Raw genomic sequence first — 20589 nt, 5'->3', positions numbered from 1 at the left:
ATCCAGAATACCTACTTCATAAGTAATTAATAAATTTAATAATCCCCTGAGAAGCTTAGTGCTTTTTTCTGACTATAGAAGAAAATTATTTTTAGATGAGAAAGCCTCATAAGTCAATATATTCCTTGTCCCTTCTTCAGTGTTCCTACCCTACCTGCCCAGAGCTCTGAATTCATGTTTCATGGTCTCTAAATATATTACAGGCAAAATGCATCCTGAAAATTTAACTGCAATTATTCATCTCTGGACTATCTAGACATCAGCTCCAGGCTAGTTGCTTTTCTGTTTTGGGCTATCAGTGCACCTGTCTTCTCCTTTTGCAAACAGGTTGTGAAGATGCACAGCAACTGCCACCACTTCAGTGGCTGTTCCACCACCAACAGAGCCAAGGATCTACTTTACATTTTAATGGAGCCAAAAACTTCAAAGATTTAAGAGCAAAAATTGTATTCACTCATCTTAAAGTGCCCTGTACTGTCTTCCCTTCTTTTTGCTCCCTCAGAAGCTCTCATGCACATATTAGTTTAGTGTCCAAACAAATTGGAACCTCCTGCTTCAACTAGTGTCTTGGCAGATCTCACTCTTCCTGGAGCTCATGCAGGATTTTTTTGGCTTTGTCTGTAAAAGAATGGCATCCAGACAAACTTCACCTCCCAAACTAGTTTTTTACATAATTTCCAAAGCGAAGGCAGCATTTAGGAAACTGTGACTAGGCATAAATGCATGCTGCAAAGGCATGCACATTTCTCCAGTTGGATTGATTTAAGGTTTAATGTACTCAGAAGAAAGATCTCCACAGACATCAAGGGGTTTGCATTAGACCTATTATTGGCATTCCTTTCAGAATACAGACCCAGGAATGTGGAGGTAATTCTGAAATACTGCCATGATTCTTACTGTAAATTCATACAGCTTGTATTTCCTTGGGTAAAAAAAAAAAAAAAAAAAAAAAAAAAAAAAAAATCAGAATGTTTTATTTTGATGTTGGATGAAGGCCAATAGCTACAAAATGGAAGACAGACAAATGTGCTATACCGAGCAATGGAGTAGCTCTGATCAGTAATCCAGATATCTCCCCCGATTGCTTAAGATCAAATCTTGATAAAAACAAGGCTGCTTCTGCTCAGCTCTGATGTGGTTTCAGATGGAAGTTAAAGAACTCAGCACACTTTTTTTTTTATTTAAGGGGAAAAAAAAAAAAAAAAGAGAGAAAAAAAAAGAAGAGAAAAAAAAACAACAAGTCAACTGATTCTCCCTAGGATAAAACAGGACAAAATCATTCTTTCCAGAAAAAATAGGATTTAGTTTCCAAAGTTGTGGTTTAATCTAGTTCTCTTTTACACCATGGCTGTATCATGCTCACCCACCAAGATGTAACAATTACTGGTACTAAATAGTGTTCTTTATAAAGCCTGTGGGACATGCTAGGTATAAATGTCAGTCAGTTATATAAAAACTTCTGTGACAGCCATACTCTGCTTAACCAGACTTCCCAGAGTAGCCTAACAGCTGAGAGGGGTGCAAATGTGTGTATGGAGCTTATCCTTACTGATTAGATTGTTGATCGACGGTGGTGTAAGACAAGTGTGATCAAATGAGGCTCTCTACTATCCTAGTGATTTAATCCTTTTAATTCTTGCCTCTGAGTTGTGGTTGTCTTGAATATTATTCTTTATGTGGTTACTGGCAGCTGATACTTATCCATTTTTATTGCTATTGCTGCTGCTATTGTTGTTATTATTATTATTACTGCTATAGCACTTAGTGACACTATTTTGTAGACAACACACAAATTTTTCTATTTACTGTTATATGAATATCAGAACAAGTAGTGAATACTCAAGGATGTTTTGAAACTGAGGGTTGATTCAGTCTTCCACATTGTAAGTTCTGACTGATGTTTAGGGCATATTTATTTTGCAATCAGAATAGATATAGCTTTAATTTTTCTGTCTCCTGTACTGATAGGTGTTAGAGAGCAGTGAAGAGATATCAGTGCTGTCGAGACTGTAGTGGGCACCGCTCTGGTGACAACAGTTTGGGAAACTTCCCCCTAGAACCCCAGGCTTTCTGACCACAGAAGCACATTCAGCTCATGTGATATGGGCATAAGAACAGGTTGGATTTATTTTACTGGTGTGGCTGGGGCAATCGAATGCAGGACTACTCCCCAAGGAATGGATTAGTACCCAGTCCAGACATAATTCAATTCTCTCAGAAGTTTGGTTGTTCCTCACAGAATGCCCCTTGAACCACCTATGAAAGCCAGCCCTTCTCCCAGTACTCTTTGCCATTTTCTTGAACATCTTACATTGCTATCTGCTATGTCAAGCAATTTCTCATGTCACTGAGAATTTGCTTTCCTTTGATCTGCTAACATCATTTCAGGCCAGGGTCAGACCCAGAGCCCATCCAGTTGCCTGTAGCTTTAACCACTGATTACAAACAGCACTCTGGAATTCTGTGCCAGCATTAAATGTCCATCAGGGTTCACATGGCAACCCAGTCACTTCCATTAAATCATAAAATAAGTATAAATAAACCAATCTATAATAATTAATGGATCCGCTGTTTTCACATTGACAATTAAGTGAATGTCACACAAAGATAGATAAATAAGTGTGAGAGTATTTCAGCTCGTAGCAAAGTCATTCCAAATCTGCCTTGGAACAATGCCCAGTTCTCTAAATGATGCCCCAACCTGGTAAGACCATTCTTCTATTGAACAGAATTTTGGTCCAAAATTCCCAAACTCTCTCCATCATGAAACCACAGGGCTTTGAGACTACCTCCCTCCATGCAAGCATGCTCTAAGTACTTCAGGTGAAAAAGATCCTTTCATCTCACCCACAAGACTCTTCTAGTGTGAGAGATATTCCCTGCTGTTCCTTTTATCTTCAACTCTCTTCTAATGCACTTCCAATTGTACTTTACTGTATTTCAGCAAACAAGAATTCTTTCCCTCTTGTGTTTATGTATTTATGCTGTATGTGTATGGATTTAATTTCTAAAGTGAGCCAACAAAAGCACAACACTCCTTAATCAGCATCTGGCCTCATATATTTTCCTTCACATCTGTGAAGTCCTTTCCAATTTGTCTGCATCCTTTTGAATGGTCCCTGTGCTGCAGTGTGATCACTTATATTCAAGGAGACACAACGGGACGTTCCCAGCCAGGCCAATATCACATCCACCTAAGATGTCATGCTGTGCTATGGATTCCTATCTGATTCAAACACCTTTGAAATGTACTATTTCATAATTCTTTCTTTACAAGTGGTGGGGGTGACTGATTAATTTTCCCTTTGTGCATTAGAATTCATGTCTAACTGAACTTTACTTTATCATTTCCTGACAGATATTTCTAATTTCTCAAAATATTTTCTTTCTATTTCTCAACTTTTTTACTGCTTTTTACCTTTAATTATTCCACTGTAGCATACAATAATAGGTTTAATATTGTCATTGTCATTAAAATACTGGCCATTTTTCAGAAAATTAATGAAGGTTTGAAAAAACAGAAATTATAAAATAAAACTTAGCAGCACATGCAAGACAATTCTGCTAACTTGTATTCCCTAAAATAGAACACCATTTTATAGTTAAATAAATCCTCCATTCTTATAGATAAACAAGTATTTCTCCAGTTTTAACTGTTGGTAATTATCCATTTATTAATGTAAATTTCTTTCTAGCAGGAAATTAGGGCAGTGGTGTACAGTACTTCCAATGGTTAATATTGTCAATATTGAATTGTCAAGAGCAAAGTAACAGCAGCATCTAAGACCAAAAAGCAACACCCTAAATGTTATATCTGGCATAGAGTTGCAGAATGGTTTGGGATGGAAGGGAACTTAAAGAACATCTAGTTCCCTCAGCCCGTCTTCAAACTAGAGGTGCTCCAGCACTCTGATCATCTACATGATCTCCTCTGAACTTGTTCCAGCAAGTCCATGTCCTACTTTTGTATTTAAAACAAAACAAAAGAAAACAAACCCAAAAACCCCAAACCAAAGCAAAGCCAAAAACCAACAAACAACAAACAAAAAAACAACCAAAAAACCAACTAACCAAACACAGCAAAAACCCCAAACCAAACAAAATTAAAACAAAAATATCAAGTAAGTAATCAAAACCCCAAACTGGTAGCATGACAAGAGTAGTGCAGATCCTTCATAAAGACTAAGTGTTGTAAAGTAACATCATCTGAGGTCCCAGCTGATGTTTGGTTATTTAGCCGTAGAAAGAGTGTTACTCCATAAAGAGCTGTGTGACTAAGAGATGGAACTGTGAACCTGGTAATACCCCTAACATGCTATGTGGGGTTTCCTTTCTATATGAAACTAGATACATACTGTATTTTCCTATATAAAAGTTTTTTGTGGTTTCATATTCTCAGAACTCCTGCATATTCGCAGTGGGAGAAGAACACCTGTAAGAGGTTAAATTATTAAATTCCTAAATGTTGGTGTTTTAGGTGGGGGACCAAGCCACCACTTGTATTTATTTTAGAGGGAGTCCCCTAGACATGTTATTGAACCCAGTCCTGGTTACTACCACTAACACCTGGCAGGAGGGCTGCATGTGCAACAAAAGTAAATTACAAAATTCCAGCACTTTTATTTCTTCATCCTTAAGTGTATAGATGGACACTTCCAACTCCTGCTGAAATTGGTATAAGTTGTGCCTATTACCTGTAACACAGTGTGGTGTTCTGACTATAAACATTCTGAAAACATTTCTTTTGGAAATGTCAACTTGCTAACAAAACAGAATTTGCCAGGATAGAGTCAATGTCAAATTGTCTTTCATGAAGGCTCTAGAAACTTTTCTGCTTGACAGCAGTGAAAGTGCTATGTTAAAGGCTATTCTATTTTCCTCTCTGAAGCGTGTAAGGATTTATATATACACATTTATACGTGTACATATGTATATATACTCATATACAGTATATAGACACAGCACAGGGTTGGGAGTTTTTGCCTTTTTTGCCTCCTTTCTTTTTCAAGTATCACTGTAGTAAAATACTCAGTAGCTTTAATGTTATAGAGTTTGAAAATCTCTGCCTTTCTGGAGACATTCAGAATCTGGGATCATGTCTCAGTAGACAGGACCCAGAAAAATTTGTACCCATGCCCAAACCCAAAGCTCCTGACTCAGTAAGCTGAAGACAGTTGTCCTGATGTATTTTCTTTTAGAAAATGAAGACCCAAATATTTACAAACTCACTAATTAAGATATTTTGGAGTGACATCAAGATACAGTAAGAGGCAGATTGACTTAATTCCAAGCTTAAGAAATAGTTTCACCTGTGAAAATTATATAAATATACAACAATATGAAATTATTTGACCATAGAAAATGCCAAATGGCAATTCAGAAGAAAGACTTGATGAACCCCTAATTGAATCAACACATACGGAAAGCTAGTATAGAAACTACTCATTGTACCAAAATCTACTGGTTTCATTAGTGGTTTACCTCATCTGCTTTCTACTTATTGCTAAAGATCACAATTAGAAACATATTTGCTTATTTTGCTACTGCTTTTATCCCTGTTCATATTATGAAACTGAGACAAGAGTGCTTTATTTTTTTAGGGAACTTTCTTTCAGTCCACATGGTGTTATTTATTAACAAGCTTTACTTATTTTTACTACAAACTCATAACTGTGCAAACTTGGGTCCATTCTACCACGAACACTATTAAAAGAGTCACATACAAGCCCTGTGTCTGGGTGGATTTTCAAGAGTAATTCCTCACATCTTACAGGTATATTTGTCTGAAGGATAGTACAAAATTAATCTAAAGAGACAAATATTTAAAACTGCAGGCTAATTGTATGTGGAGGAGTTTATAGCAATAGAGTGGAGAGCATCTGGATCCAGATTTTCATGGTTGTTTTGATTCCAGTTATTGATTGAAGCTTCTTTCTGTTCCCTATTCATGTAAATTACAGTGCAATGGGTCAAAATAACAAGGCACACTTTGGAGTTGTGCTAATACATCTGCAAATTTAAACAGAAACAGATGGGAAGATAATTTTGAAACTTACTAACCATTCAGGTACAAGATATCCCACCACCATCAGTCTTTGCAGTGTGACATCAGGCAAATAGCACTTATATGCCCTTTATACACTCACAAGTTATAGGAGCTGTGTCCATGTCTTCCCATGTGTCATGCTGGAAATCCCTTTAATGCCATGTAATTGAAAATAATGAGGTTAAATGTAATACAGTAGCCTTAAGAGTGAAGAGAGTTGGGAACTCCTGGGGTTTGTAAGTTGTTCAAGGCAGAGCAGACGCCTGAATTAGTGTTTCTGAAATTACAACACATCAAAGAGCTTTCAAAACAAAACCATATCTGTGCATTGCAAGTACAAATAATTTTTCAAGTGTTTAGGTAATGATCTGCATTTCTGTGGATGTTTCGTAAGGGTTTAGCTTTAGAAACTATCAGTACGTCTCATCAAAACATCTTTAGGCCTCTATGTAGTACATTATAAAGCAACATGGCCATGTGCACCTAAATTAATTCCTGAATTTATTCTTGTGTGTGTTTTGAATAATAAAAATTTCAGTTTTATCGGGTAGAGGTTTCAATAAAACCTGAAATATCATGATTGTTGTGAACCTTCACAAATTGCTTACTATTATTACTTCCTGAATTGTGGAATTTCAAATATCTTTGTAAGGTTAACATCAAGTTGATGCAAGCAAACATATAGAAAAATAGTTCTTGTAAGGAAAAAGTGCACTTTTACTGACAGAATAAGCAATTCATATTTACAAGTAATTCTTCTCTTAATCCTTGAGGAATAGTTTTTAGAAACTTTTTAGGAAAAGGATAAGTGATGAAAGAATGTTGAGAGGTTTTTTAAACTAGTTTTACATAACTTATTTAATTACAAAAATACCAAAAATTGGATTTTGTTTTATAAATACTTATAAGTATTTATAACAATAAAGACTTACAATAAGTCTTATTGTTTTATGGAAAAAAAATCTATTTGCTACAAAACGTCATTCATGGAAAAGCAGGCAGGATTCTACTGCCTTGAGTAGGTCTGTACTTCTAACCATGTTCATGTAAACTTGTGCAGAATTTACAGCCAAGAAAGAGAAAGAGATTCTTCATGGGCCTGAATCATTTGACTAGAGAATAAAGATGCATCATAACTTACTCAAATTTCCTCTTCAAAGAGCCCATTTCTGTCTATTGATTAAGGAGTCATTGAGATTTAATAAAGAATAATTGAAAATTGCAGTTAAGAATCTCTCTGTAAATATCTTAAGTGAATGTAACTCCCAATACGAATAGATACACAAGGAAAGCACTCAGTTTTCTAGAATTTAAAACACAAAAATCAGAAAACGAGTGCAAAATATTCATCTGTCTTTGTTGGAATGTTCTTTGTCTGATATTATCATAATGAAATGATTACATGGTAGGGAATATTTATGTGTTATATTAATTTTTATATTTTTAGTGATGGATTGATGTTATCTCAAGAATATAATTTTTCAAAAAAACTGATAGTCCATTATACTAGAGGAAAAGTTTTCAAATACATATAATTTAATTTCATGTGCTATTTGTAAAAATAGTTTTGAATAATTCTTTTTTTTTAAAATTTTTATTTTAAAAAACTTTCCATTTAACTTTTTTCCTAATTCTCCACTAAAATAATCCTATTTTCCTGGCGACGAGCAGTTGAATATCTTAATATTCTTTTGGTCACAGTTAAAATTACACCTTCAGAAGAACTGAAGTGATATGATTATAGTAGCACAGATCAGCCTAGTGTATTATGCTTTAAGGTTTGTATTTACTTTATAAATATTCTGTTGTAAATACTATAACTCCAGAATGTGTACAACAGCAAAAACTTCTGAAATTCCTGTCTTCAATGTTAAGGCTGCTGTGTCACACTTTTACTAAAAATGACATTATGGCAACTGACTTAAAAATTTCATAACTTCATACTTCTGGCCTATAAAGCAATGAATCAGAAAGGATAATTAACACAGAGATTATCAGACTTTAAATTTTCATTTTTATGAATCCTTCTATTTTTTTTTTTTCTCACAGGGAACTTAGGCAAGTCTTTCCTTTTCTTTTCAAAAAGGGGAACCTGAAGTGACATCTGTGTAAAACACTTGTAAAACCAGCAAATGCTGCATTAAATCAGGAAAGTAAGTGAACATAAAGAGCAGTGTGTCTACTGAACGCTGCACATCGCTGACTGCCAATTTTGCTGTTCAGCAGCTGGTCGAGGCTTCTCTAGAATGATACAGAAATGTCTGGTGTATAAAACACAGACAAACCTCCTGAGGATATTTTACCTGGCATAGGAAGATGATCATGGCTTGCAAAAAGGGTTTTCACAGGGAATAAAAAAGCTATTGAAGATTTCATGAAAGTGCTACACCCCACGTGCTGAACTGGAGCAAAATTTTCATTCAAGATCATCCCCCCTCCAGTCACCCAGGGTGTTGTAGCTTGTCCCTGTGACCAGGTGCTCTTTCTGGGGACAGATCACAGACCACCCTTCAGCCATACCTTGGACCCAAACTATTTGAACAATTCCATATTATCATATGTTAGTAGTTTAAGCCAGTGACAATCATTCAGATTCTGCCTACTTCAAGGAAAAAAATTCATATAAAATTATTCCTTGTGCACTCTCATCCTGTATAGATTCCCCTCCTGAGATTTGAGAGCACCCAAAATTTTGCTTATCAGTACTGTTGGATCATTTCAAGTAAAATATATTCAGAGAATCACATGAATATAAATGGTATGTGAGTGTGATTTAGAATTCATACTTGAAATCTTTCCAAGTGCTGCAATTCCTTTGGGTACATTTATAGAACACCTAAGCAGAGTTGCAGTCTAAGCTGTGTATGCTCTTTGTTCTTTTCAAGTATGATTTGGTACCAAAAAACTCTACTAGAATCAAAGAAACAGAAGACAAAAAAAAAAATTTAGAGAAACATAAGAAAAAGGACAAATAAATAATTCTCTAAGCAGATAAATTGAAAGCAGAATGAAAATGTGATTTAAGACATCACTGCAGTGTTGAGACAATTTACTTTGTTGCAATTTTTGTCCATTTACTGAAAGAAATTATTACATTGTAGCAGTCAGATTAAAGTCTATTTACTTTAATTGGAAATATATGAATTACAATCTCAGAGTCCAACTGAGTGCAAATTTCTAGATTCTATAGAGTCTGGGGAAAAGACCATACATGAATGGAATTTTTAGATCAAACCACATTTTTAACAACAAAATATGAGCTTCACATGAACATTTTTTCCCTAGCAAGACAATGGACTTCTTGGCAAGAAAAAGATGATGAAATGAAATGAGAAAACCATGACTGAAAACATGCAAAGTGTTTTGAAACAATTTAGGACTGCAAATTTGCCAGTTATTCAGGAACATATTTTTGTCATTGAAGTCCTGGAGCTAGAATCAGAGATCTAAATTAATTTCTAGCTTTTTGATAGAGCAGCTAGTGAAAAACATTTTTGATTAACACTTAAACAAGAACTAAATGACCTGACTGCCACACTACTACTCTAAGTCTTTGTTCAACAAAGACTTCAGTTTTTAAATGTCTGTGTCTCATTGACCTATAGATTTTAGAAATTTCACACTGGAATTCCATTGATAAAGTAATACATGGTCTGGAGAAGGTGAAAAAAGTTGCTTTTACCTTCTACGTGAAAAGAGCCTAATACCTAAAATAATAATTTTGTCCTTCCCCTTAAAAGAAAGTGAGCAGTTCATAAAAACCAAACTTCTTCAATTACAATCCATCCCTCTGTTTTCTCCTATGTCAGCAGTTCCTCTGGCAGTGAAGTCTAGAAAATAGAACTCAAATTAATTACAGAGTTGTAATTAATCTGGAAACACAACATTCTCAGTGAAAGGATTATGTGATCAGAGCTAACATACAACTTACAGCATCAGGGTAGAAATTTCCTCTGGCCAAACAACAAAATTTCTGTTTTCAAAGCAGAAGAAACCTCTGTATGACTATCAAATGGACCATATTTTAGATTTCTCCTTTCTTTTGGAGCAACAAATGGTCCTACAGGAATGGTCCCTCAGGATGACATTTAGGTGTGTTCAACATTCAGTGCAGCCAAGTGTCTGTCACCATTACTGCTACTGTCACTCAGGAGAAGCAAAGCAATGGTCATGTAGCTCCAAGTAAATATCCACCACTGAGTTTGTCACTTCAGGCTCACTTCATAGTCCATGAGGAGAAGCAGAAGCATTGAGGCAATGATTCATCTCATCCCAAACAAGATATCCAACAATAAATTATGTGATCTGCATTGTAAATGAGTTTTTTTGACATCTAAGGTTGAACAGGACCGTATCACGGCCAGTGGCTAATGTAACCATGATAAAATTCTAGGATGCTGTCACCAATTTTCTGATACAAGAGACTCTCTTGCTGTCAGGAAATAGTGTAAACTGAGTGGCTCAGTTCCTTGGCCCATGAGCTGGTTTGTTTGTCAGCTATTTTGGACCCTATTTTAAGCAAACATTCGCATATATAATTGGACCTCATGCAAACAAGCCAGAGAAATCATTCTTCAATTAGGGTAATTTTGTCACTTTGGAAGGACAGAATATTTTTCCTAATCAACTGAGTTTAATTTTCATTACATCTCAATTTAATTTCTATTATTTTCTAACTAGAATATAAAGCACATCTAATTCTTCAGCTAAGTGTTATTATGGATAAAATAGTAGCTTTAAAAACACAGGAGCATTTAATTCAAAGCTCAGTAAGGAGAGAAGACAACTTTCCATAAAACTACACAGATTTTAATCAGGTAGATACAATTATTGCATGAGTGGAACACATTTCATGAAGGACCTGAGAAGTAGGACGGAAACATCAGTCCATCCTTTGCCCCCTTAGAAAAGGAAAACATGGGTGATAGAATGCACCTTGGTTTTCACTGTTACTCTGTGCCCATAGGTTTGAATTGGGTACACCACTTTTTTGTGTCTCTAAGCATTTTAGAAATCCAGCAAACCAATTTCATACCCTTCCCTAAATCCAGTTCAGAACTTCACAATAAATGTCATTATTACTACAAAATTCTCTTAATCATTTTTGGCATATATCCAAAAAAAAAAAAAAAAACAACCAAGGCGAATGTCCTGACACCTTTATTAATTTCCATTTGAATAAAACACTGAAAACCATAAGTAATATAATCCAAAGCTTTGGGTAATCCCAGAGTAAGTATACTTGGACTTTCAGTAGTTATTGCAACACGTGAAATATTCCAGCTTTTCTCGGAGTCTTCTAGAAACTGGGTCTGTCCTTGAGGTGTCAGATTAACACTCCACTGAGAAGACAAATTGTTCATGGGCATACTGGACATATGAGAGCCATTAGACAGTGTGATCTACATTCTTGAAAAATGAAAAATTCTAGGCAACATTACATTTTATAAATGCAAGATGTTTATTATTACTGCACTAGCAATAAATGTTTAGAAACTGGAGAGGGTTCACAATGATTCTGACTAGGAACATATGAGTATGGAGCCATTGAATTCTGGCATGAAATAAAAGGTCTGGAAGCTATTATGCATTTAGCCCTCTATGAGTATTTAATTATATCAATAGGAGAACACAATTTCTGTTGCGTGCTTTGTGATGAATGTCTTCATTTATTCGTGTTACAATGAATGATAGATGAGTTCAAGCCAGATGTGGGAACTCATTTGCAATTTGCTTAAAATACTTTAGTGAAATTTCTTCTGAAGTTCACAGGACACCTCACTGAATGTCATGGGAATTAATCTAGTATATCAAATTTGATTTCTCCTTGAGAAGTGAGTTTGCGTTTTCTGGGTTTTATGCAAATAAGTGGTAATAAACATCAAATGTAGTGTGGTTAACTGCTTTTAACACAGTAATACAGTCTTTAATGAGAAAAATGGATTTCAGCTTCAGAGTGTCTCATCCAACCTGTCATATGAAAGAAAGTAGTTGTTAAGCAGTTTAGCAGTACTAGGTTAGCTTAGTAGATGATTCTGCCAAAATAACTTATTCTAGGTAGGGGAAAAAATCCTTGATCACAAATGAAATATCTCCAAGGGTCTTATCATTTAAAAGTTTTTGAAAAGCATAATGACACAGAAATTACCAGTCTATTTCTTGAATTTCAGTCCAATAGGTTTTTTAGCAGTCTATATTTCCAGTGATAAAGTGAAAACATACTTCACGTTGTTGGTGTGAAGGCATGTGCACTACACTAGAAAGCAAAAACATGACTAAGGAATGTATGGTTAAGAAGTTATAAAACATAAGGGATGAATTGAGTCATTCAGAGCTGCTGATGGTTTGGTGCTTTTTTTAACATATTGATAAAATCATTAAAGTTTAACTTGTTTTTATATTTTACTTTTCTTTACACAGCAGCTGTGTCCACCCATATATTTTTATTTTCTTAGACTGTTTATCCATCCTTTCACTTGATCATTTTTTCACTGTTGCTTCTGTTTGTAAAAGCAATCACAAGGGACAAGTTAACTCATTAATCCAGCATACTTACTTGGTGTGGATGTTTGCCATTTTAAATTCTACTTCTCTCCGTAGACAGAAAGGTAGACAGATATTGCATTGGAGATCAGAAGAAGCTTTCTTATGATGTACTGCTATCAAACCTTTGATATTCAAGTGTGTTGGGGGTTAGGTTTGTTCCTCCTTTCTCTAAAGAATTTTTTCCCCATAAGTTACCAAGGATTGGATACACCAAGTGTTGGATACTTGAGAGTACTTAACCGAAACAAAGAGGTGGACAAAGTTGGAAGGGGGAGATAACGCAGGTAAAAGACAGAGCTTGAGGTGGCTGCGGGCTCTTCTTTTTCTGGCGTTTGGGGAGAGAGAGAACGGCTGTTGCTGGCTGAAAGAGTTACACTGTGGCCAAAGGGATCCAGTCCTGGGAAATCTACTATCACCGGTTCGGCCTGAATCCGAAGTTTTCTCTGCCACCCGCGGGAGCTGGGCCGGTTCTGCCTCGCCTTCGGCTTCTTCAGCGCTGCTCCTCTTGCTACAGTGTGACCCTGCATCCCCTGCACTGCTGGGACATCCTGCCCCTGCCTGCCGGGACACCCTGCCATCCCAGCTACCAGCCCGGGACTTTTCCACTGTTTCAGCTTGGTGCTCTGAGGATCCTGCAGGGACACCGAAACCAAACTGCCCTGGGTTTTGTGAAACAAAGCCCTCGAGGTTCTTGGTACTGTTTTCGTTTGTTACTAATGTTGTAGTTGTTTGGTGGGGGGGGGGGTTTTGTGTTTGTTTGCTTTGTAATACATACCAGTAAAGAACTGCTATTCCTATTTCCCAAATCTTTGCCGAAGAGCCTCTGATTGTAATTTATAATTGAAAAAGAAAAAAAAGGGGCGGAGGTTTACGCTCTCCATTCCAAAGGAAACTGCAGTTGTTTCTTTTTTTTTTATTACCTGGCAGATACCTGTCTTCCCAAACCAAGACAAAGTGCATCTAACCAAAGGAAAGAAAAAGAAGCACTAAGATGAAATTTTTAACCCTTTTAACTATATTTATTTATGGGGGGTTTGTGCCTTAAATTTTTATTGTATTCTGTCTACCACCTATCCTAACCCGAAAAACAGGAAATTTGAAGAGATTTTCAGTGAACTGCAATTTGAACAGAGCACACAGTTTAACTATCTATTGAATTAAAATTAACCTTCTCAGGTGACCACTGCACTTGGTACTTTCCCATTTCAGTGACTCAGTTTAGAGAAGTGGATACAGTTTCAGCTCCAGGCTGCATCAGTGTTTCAAAGACTAATTATAAGTACCTCCAGTTATTACATATGCAGGTCAGATACTCAGATACTCAAATATTGTTCATAAAATCTGATGATAAAACTTGCATTATGCTTCTGATAGTCACTTCTGCACTTACTTTTTTTTTTCCTCACCATCTCTTTTTTTCTATGCAATGTCTCATTTAATTCTGCCTTATTCAGAAATTATGGTATCTTCAAAAAACATATGAATCTGACAGAATGAACATGTGATAAAATGAATTGCCTTGCACTGTTTCCTCAAAGGCAATATAGGATTAAATTTTGAGCAGGTTGACTCTAGGAGAACCTTTCAAAATATCTTGTCTTTTTATGAATGATTACTGCTCAGCATCAGAGGTCATGGTGGGGGATTGTTTGGTTGAGTCTGCGTGTGTGTGTCCCTCATGATGGTGATCCTTTAACCCAAATAGAAGTGTATTATGGTCTGTCCTAATATTTCTTTGCATTAATTTTGCGAGTTTGCTATTTGGGAAATATTTCCAGCTGCATAAGTCTGTGCCTTGCATTCGGTTCCTGGCCATGAACTTCAGGGTAACATTTTCATGGAATCCTAGAATACTTTGGGTTGGAAGGGAACCTAAAGGTCCTCTGGTTCCAACCTCCCTTCCATGGGCAGGGACACCTTCCACTAGACCAGGTTGCTCAAAGTCCCATCCAACCTGGTCTTGAACACCTTCAAGGAGAGGGCATCCACAGCTTCTTTGGGCAGCTGTTCCAGTGTCCCACTACCCTCACACAGAAAAATTTTGGTCTAATATCCAATCTAAACATATTCACTTTCAGTTTAAAGGCATTTCCCCTAGTTCTATAAGTACACAACACCCCAGCCATATGCAAGTAGTTTCTAAAGGTCACTGTAATTAATTTGGGGTGCAGAGATGACCCTCAGGTACTGTGAGGTAGAGTATAGGAATATCCATGCAACAAAGGCTGCTGTAATCCCTAGAAATGAAAGAAAATGTTATTTATCTTGCAATATAATAAAAATTAGACCCATTGCTGGAAACAATGCAGGACATATTTAGTTTCCATAACAAAATCACTGCTCAGCTGGGAAAAGATATATTGGTGATTAGTGGTCTTTTTAGCAGAGTTTCCTACCAAGTAATTTGACTTTTCTTTCTATATCTACAGTGCTAAAAACTATTTTTGCAATTGTTGTTATTCATTTTCTCAATACTTTTAATTTTCATCCATTTTTCTTCTTTTTCTTCTTTCACCATCCCTAGCCTCATCCCAGCTAAACTCTCTAAACCTATTTATTCTAAAAATACCTCCAAGACACTGATTTGTCTGATAAGAAAGCCTCCTAGTGAGATGTATATTCGTTTTTTAGGGGAGATTTTGTTATGCAATTAGACTTCTCCAGGGTCTACAAATTTACTGTATCGCAGTACAAATGGGGGATATTTCCTGAGATAAGTGAATATTGATAACCTTTTCTCTCACCAATGATATTATCCATTTTAATTGCAGATGGATTGCACCCCTCTATATTATCTTCACCCATCCATTTTCTGCTGTCAATAACTGTCACACTATGCTGTCTTTTTGGCTGCAGGTGACAATAAAAAATTTCCCTGATCTAATTGGAGAAGAATACAGAAGTACAAGACCAAAAGATAAACCAAAACAAACAAAAAAAAGGAGTTTAAATAACATGATTATGTAGCCTGTTATACCTTGAAAGCATCCATGCTTCAAAGGCATCCATGTGCCTTGTTTCTACTATAATCAGTCAGTATAAAACATGATTTTATTGTTTTTTTCCCTCCCTGTACCACAGCTATTTATCCCAAAGATGGAACATTACTGTGTTATGAATTCCATTACATTCTACATTTGTTAGCAGATATTTTAGCTGAAGTCTACTATGTAATTGACACCATTCTGTATGGTCTGGATGCCAATGAGATATGAAGAATTCCTTTTGTTTTAATTTCTAGTGGGTTGGGGGGATATGATGTATTGCAAAACTTCATTGTACTTGATCTCAGTACAACTGAACAAGAAAGTCTCTTAGCAGAATCATCTTTCAGCACTAAGAATGATTTTTTTTTGAGCAATATCAGCTGCCATTTCATTCTAAACCAAATCAAGTGGTTTTCTCTTCATCTCTTCATTGTTAATACAGAAAGAAATTCAAGCTTGCTTTGTTGTATCATACTCCTAGTAGAGTTAAACATAAAGGAGACTTTTTTTCATTCTGGCATAAAAAATGGAGAGATAATATCAGAAAAAAATCCACAAAAAAAAGTATCTTTTCCAGCTCTGTTTAACATGGTCGTTTTTTTCTTTTCCTTAGCTCTCTTGTGTTTCAGACATGGAAAAATACCTACTGCTAAATAGGTGATGAAGTTTACTGAAGTATTGTTCCTGTTTCTCTTGGACTCTTTGCAGTTTTAAATACATGATTCCCTGCCATAATTCTTCAACTAAGCTTTTCTTAAACAATGCTAGATGGCAAGTGACAAGCCATCACTCAAGGGTAAAATGATTTAGCAAAAAATCTTTTAACCATAAAGGCAAGCTTTCCAGACAACCTCCTCTCAAGAAACTTTGAACAGCTTTAATTGTAAAGCTATACTGCTGGAAACAGACTTGGTTTACAGAAATGAAATCACAGGTTTAACACACTTTTGTTTAAACATTTCTCCATTACATCAGTCTTAAGATATAAAATATCTATTGGTTTATGAAGGTAAAGAGAATTTCAAAGGCAAAAATTATAGGGAGTGACATCAGTTAGAATGGACCTCATACAGAATAATGTAAAGAATAGGTCTGTTGGAAACTTATTTCCAAGGGGATACATCTTGGCTTCTAAAACAAAACAAAAAGAGCAGTACTTTCCATTGGTTTGTGACAAAGGTATTGGCAAATTATACATGATGGAGAAGAGACCACAGGTCAAATCTATCCTGCTTTAGAATTACTCCTTACATTCTCACAGTGCAGTTTGTATTTAGTCTTCCATGCTGACATCTAGTAATGACTAAATAATGATGAGGATTCACATGCAGGCAGACCAAGGCTTTATGTTGGTTAGATGGTTCTGAAGGAATTGAATTAAATAATAGCAAGCACATGGCAACAGAGATTATGTGGAACAATGTAAAAACAAAAAGAGAACAGGATTCTTGATGTTGCTTTGGTGTAAAGCATTCTTGATGTCTGCTTTTCCGTAACTCCAGCACAGTGATATTCACTTAGCTGGACATGGTAGACCGAGTTTTAATTCAATGAAAATCTAAAGCCTGCAGAGATCACAGCTGGATCCTATTCTTAATTACACTTCTACAAAAGAAGACTGTGATTTTTTCATATCAGCAGTTTCCAACCTTTTTCACTTTATAGTCCCGTTTTCTGCTTACATTTGTACTGTAAATAAATGGTTATTTTCCTTTCTTGAATCCCTGAGGTGCACATTCCCCAAAAGACCAAGAATAAAAGGCTCCGATCAACTGAGTTTTACCATAGTTAATGTCAGAAAAAGCTTTCCTGGTGGAAGAAGGAAACGGCGTAGAATGAAAAGGAAACTAGTGCATCAATGCAAATGTATATATTTTTGCATTATTGCCTATTTGGAAGGAAAAACACAAGAGTTTATGAATATGATTTATGGATGAATAATTGAAACAAGGACAGAAGATGATCTCATTCAGTATCAAGAATTTGGCAACAGACTTTGGCTTGTGGTACTTTATTCTGCTATCTATGTGTTACATTTTCAGACAAGCATTTTCTTACTTCCTCCCATGTTGCTTCTTATGTTACTCATAAAGATAGACAAGGCTATGTAATCTTTCCCTTTTCAAATTCTCTCTTAAAACTCTGACTTCCATGCTGATTAGAACATGTCATTCTTGAACTTTCATTGTGTCTTCTGTTTTTTTGTTTGGGCCTATCCAATCTTTGTATCACTTTATATGGCTGTCTTTGATCTGTGTGTTTTTAAAGCATCTAGGGCACTGACATCCCATCCCTGTTACATTTGGAGTGATAGCAGAAGGAAGGTAAAAATGGAAACTGCATAAACAAAATTGATAAAAGCATTTAAAAGATTTTGCTCAGTTTAAGCAGGCAGAAAAGTGCAGTTTGACGATTGTTTCTGTTGCATACTGCTTTCCTGTTTTGTGATACTGTGCTGCAGTCTGGGTATACAGACACGCACATTATTTGATCAGCAAAATAGGAGTTAAACTTTGACCAATCAAACAGGAGTAAAAATTTCAGTACAATTTTAAAGTCTACAATGCTAAAATAAAGATCCCTTATACTCTGTTCCTATACTCAGTTTTTCAGCTCCCTAAGGATCTGTCAAAGCACCAAAGTATGGAAATTTTGAATTAAGGATTATGAGTTTCAAAATCAACATGCAATTAGCAACAAATGTTAGAGAAGGTTTTTTCCTTCACTTTGTCCCAGCATTATCTACTAAAGGAACATTGTGTCTGTACAAGCTTAAGAGTTTGTGTGTAAATGATACGTACACAATGAGCCCTAACCTATATGACTATCACACCTAATGAAGCAAATTCTGTATTTCTACTCAGAGATTGTACCAAACCTTCTGCAAAGTCAGGTCCATCTTTTCACTAGCAACCCTATTTCTCCATCAGATATGCAACACAAGTAATTTTTATGACTGAATCAAGAATGATAAACATTGATGCTAACCCAATAAATACTGTACTACTTTCTTAAGGTTGACTGATAGTGTATTAATAACAGCTTTATTACCAGGGCAAAGTTCCATGGGCAACAGCAGTGAACTCTCAAAGATTCTCGTCAAGAAATAACAATAAACTTACATTTATAAAGCAGTTTTCATCCCAAAGGAGGCAAGAGTACTTTCCAAAGTTGATACAAAAGAAACATAACAACATCTGTTACTGACTAGAACAACTGATGCTGAGAGAAGGACAAAGAACATTGTAAGGATGTGAAATGTGCTCCAGAATCTTTACTGGCTGCAAATGAACTGGAAATAATTTTTTCAATAAAGAAAAGTTTAAGAAAACTGTTCAGTGGTGAAACAAACCATGATAGCCTTTGTTGGGTATTAATCCAAAAGAGTGACACCTCATAATCACACCATTTGCCTAAATTCCGAAGTTTTTGGTTTGGTTTTGTTTTGTTTTTTTTAATCAAAATTCTCAGAAGAAGACCAAATGAATGTATTGTAAAGACTCTACAAGTAAGAATGCTACAGTCACAGATTAAGAAACACTCAGGGAAAGCTCAAACCACTTGAGATCTAGAAAAAAAAAGGTAGAATATGTGGCTATATGTTCAGAAGGCCATGGGTACATGGCTACATTTGTACAAGGGTACATGAACATTTCTCTACTAGGCAGATACACAATCAGTTCACCCCTAGGCAAATGCAGGGATGGCCTGAAAGCAATTAAGAGAAAGGATTTTTTGTTGGAGATTTCTAGGCTAGAGCATGTAACTGTAGGGGTGTGACTCCAATTTCTTCAGTGAATATTTCAATTTATTGTAAAAATTATATTTTTCCCAGTTTTTGTAGAAGTGGTGAATACCACTCCCTTCCCTGTAAAGGTTCAGGATAGGCTTTCTTGGGAAAAGTGCACATCACAGCCTTGACTACAGAAAAAGAGGAGTCTCCCATGTAGTTCTGGAGAGGTGGCAAGAAGTCTCCTGGTAAGTGTTGCTCTGTAGCAGCAGCTACAGATTCCAAAATACAGCAATCCTAAATTTATATGGGGATACAAACATATATAGGCTTAAGCATGCACACAGATACACACCCACCCACATACACATAAAAGACAAGACATTTCAAATTCTCTATATACACTTAACACCACTTTTCACATTCATGATGCTTTTCATCTATGGATTTTTGAGCACTTTGAAGACATTAGCTAACAATCTCACAACCCAGGGTAGGTAAGGGATATTCCTGAGCAGAGTATTTATCTACTGACCTAGTGGGAATTCTGGTGTTTCTGACAGAATTCCGTCAACCTCCAGCAGGCAAGAGAAAGCTCAGAAGGAGAAATATGGAAACAAAAACCAGCCCTGCTTCATGCCCTCTTGTTGAAGTAGGATCACACCAGCTGAGGTCACAAGTGGAAAAAGCATTTGAATGCCAAGCACATAAAAGTCCCACAGAGGCAAACATCGCAATTAGCAGTGTACGGGAAAGCCAGCATGAGGCAAAGGGGCCAGTTTGATCTGCAGAGTTATCATTCAAGAGTGTGACACTGAGATTACACAATGTCATGCAGGTAACGCAAATGTTAACATATCACCCATCTTGAAATTTCTTAAACTCCTGCTCTTACAGCTTAAGATCAGACGTGGTTTTGATACTTGTAATGTTTTTCTTTGTTAGATTCCCTAATGAATATAACAATCTTTAGTGGGAAATCTGGACCGACCATTTGAGGCCTGTTTTCTTTATATCTCGTGGCTCACAGGTTTGCTTTTGGACACCTAATAAATCATTCACTGACATCTCAGAATCTGACAATTCCTCCTCCTTATAAACTCACTGCTAATTCAAGGACTACAAAACAAAACAAAACAAAAAAAAAGGACGAAAATTATAAAATTTCAGGTTTTCTGATCTAAAATACCAGCTTGGTGGATTTAAAGCTTTTTTTCATCAAGTGATCTTCAATCTTAGGTTCAAATTTTACCATTACTTGTACTGCAAGTAACATTACA

The sequence above is a fragment of the Chamaea fasciata genome, unplaced genomic scaffold (assembly GCF_029207755.1).
Source record: "Chamaea fasciata isolate MVZ Bird 193981 ecotype frontalis unplaced genomic scaffold, bChaFas1.0.hap1 SCAF_5, whole genome shotgun sequence".
Classification (NCBI taxonomy): domain Eukaryota; kingdom Metazoa; phylum Chordata; class Aves; order Passeriformes; family Sylviidae; genus Chamaea; species Chamaea fasciata.
This window is presented reverse-complemented; position numbering follows the sequence as displayed.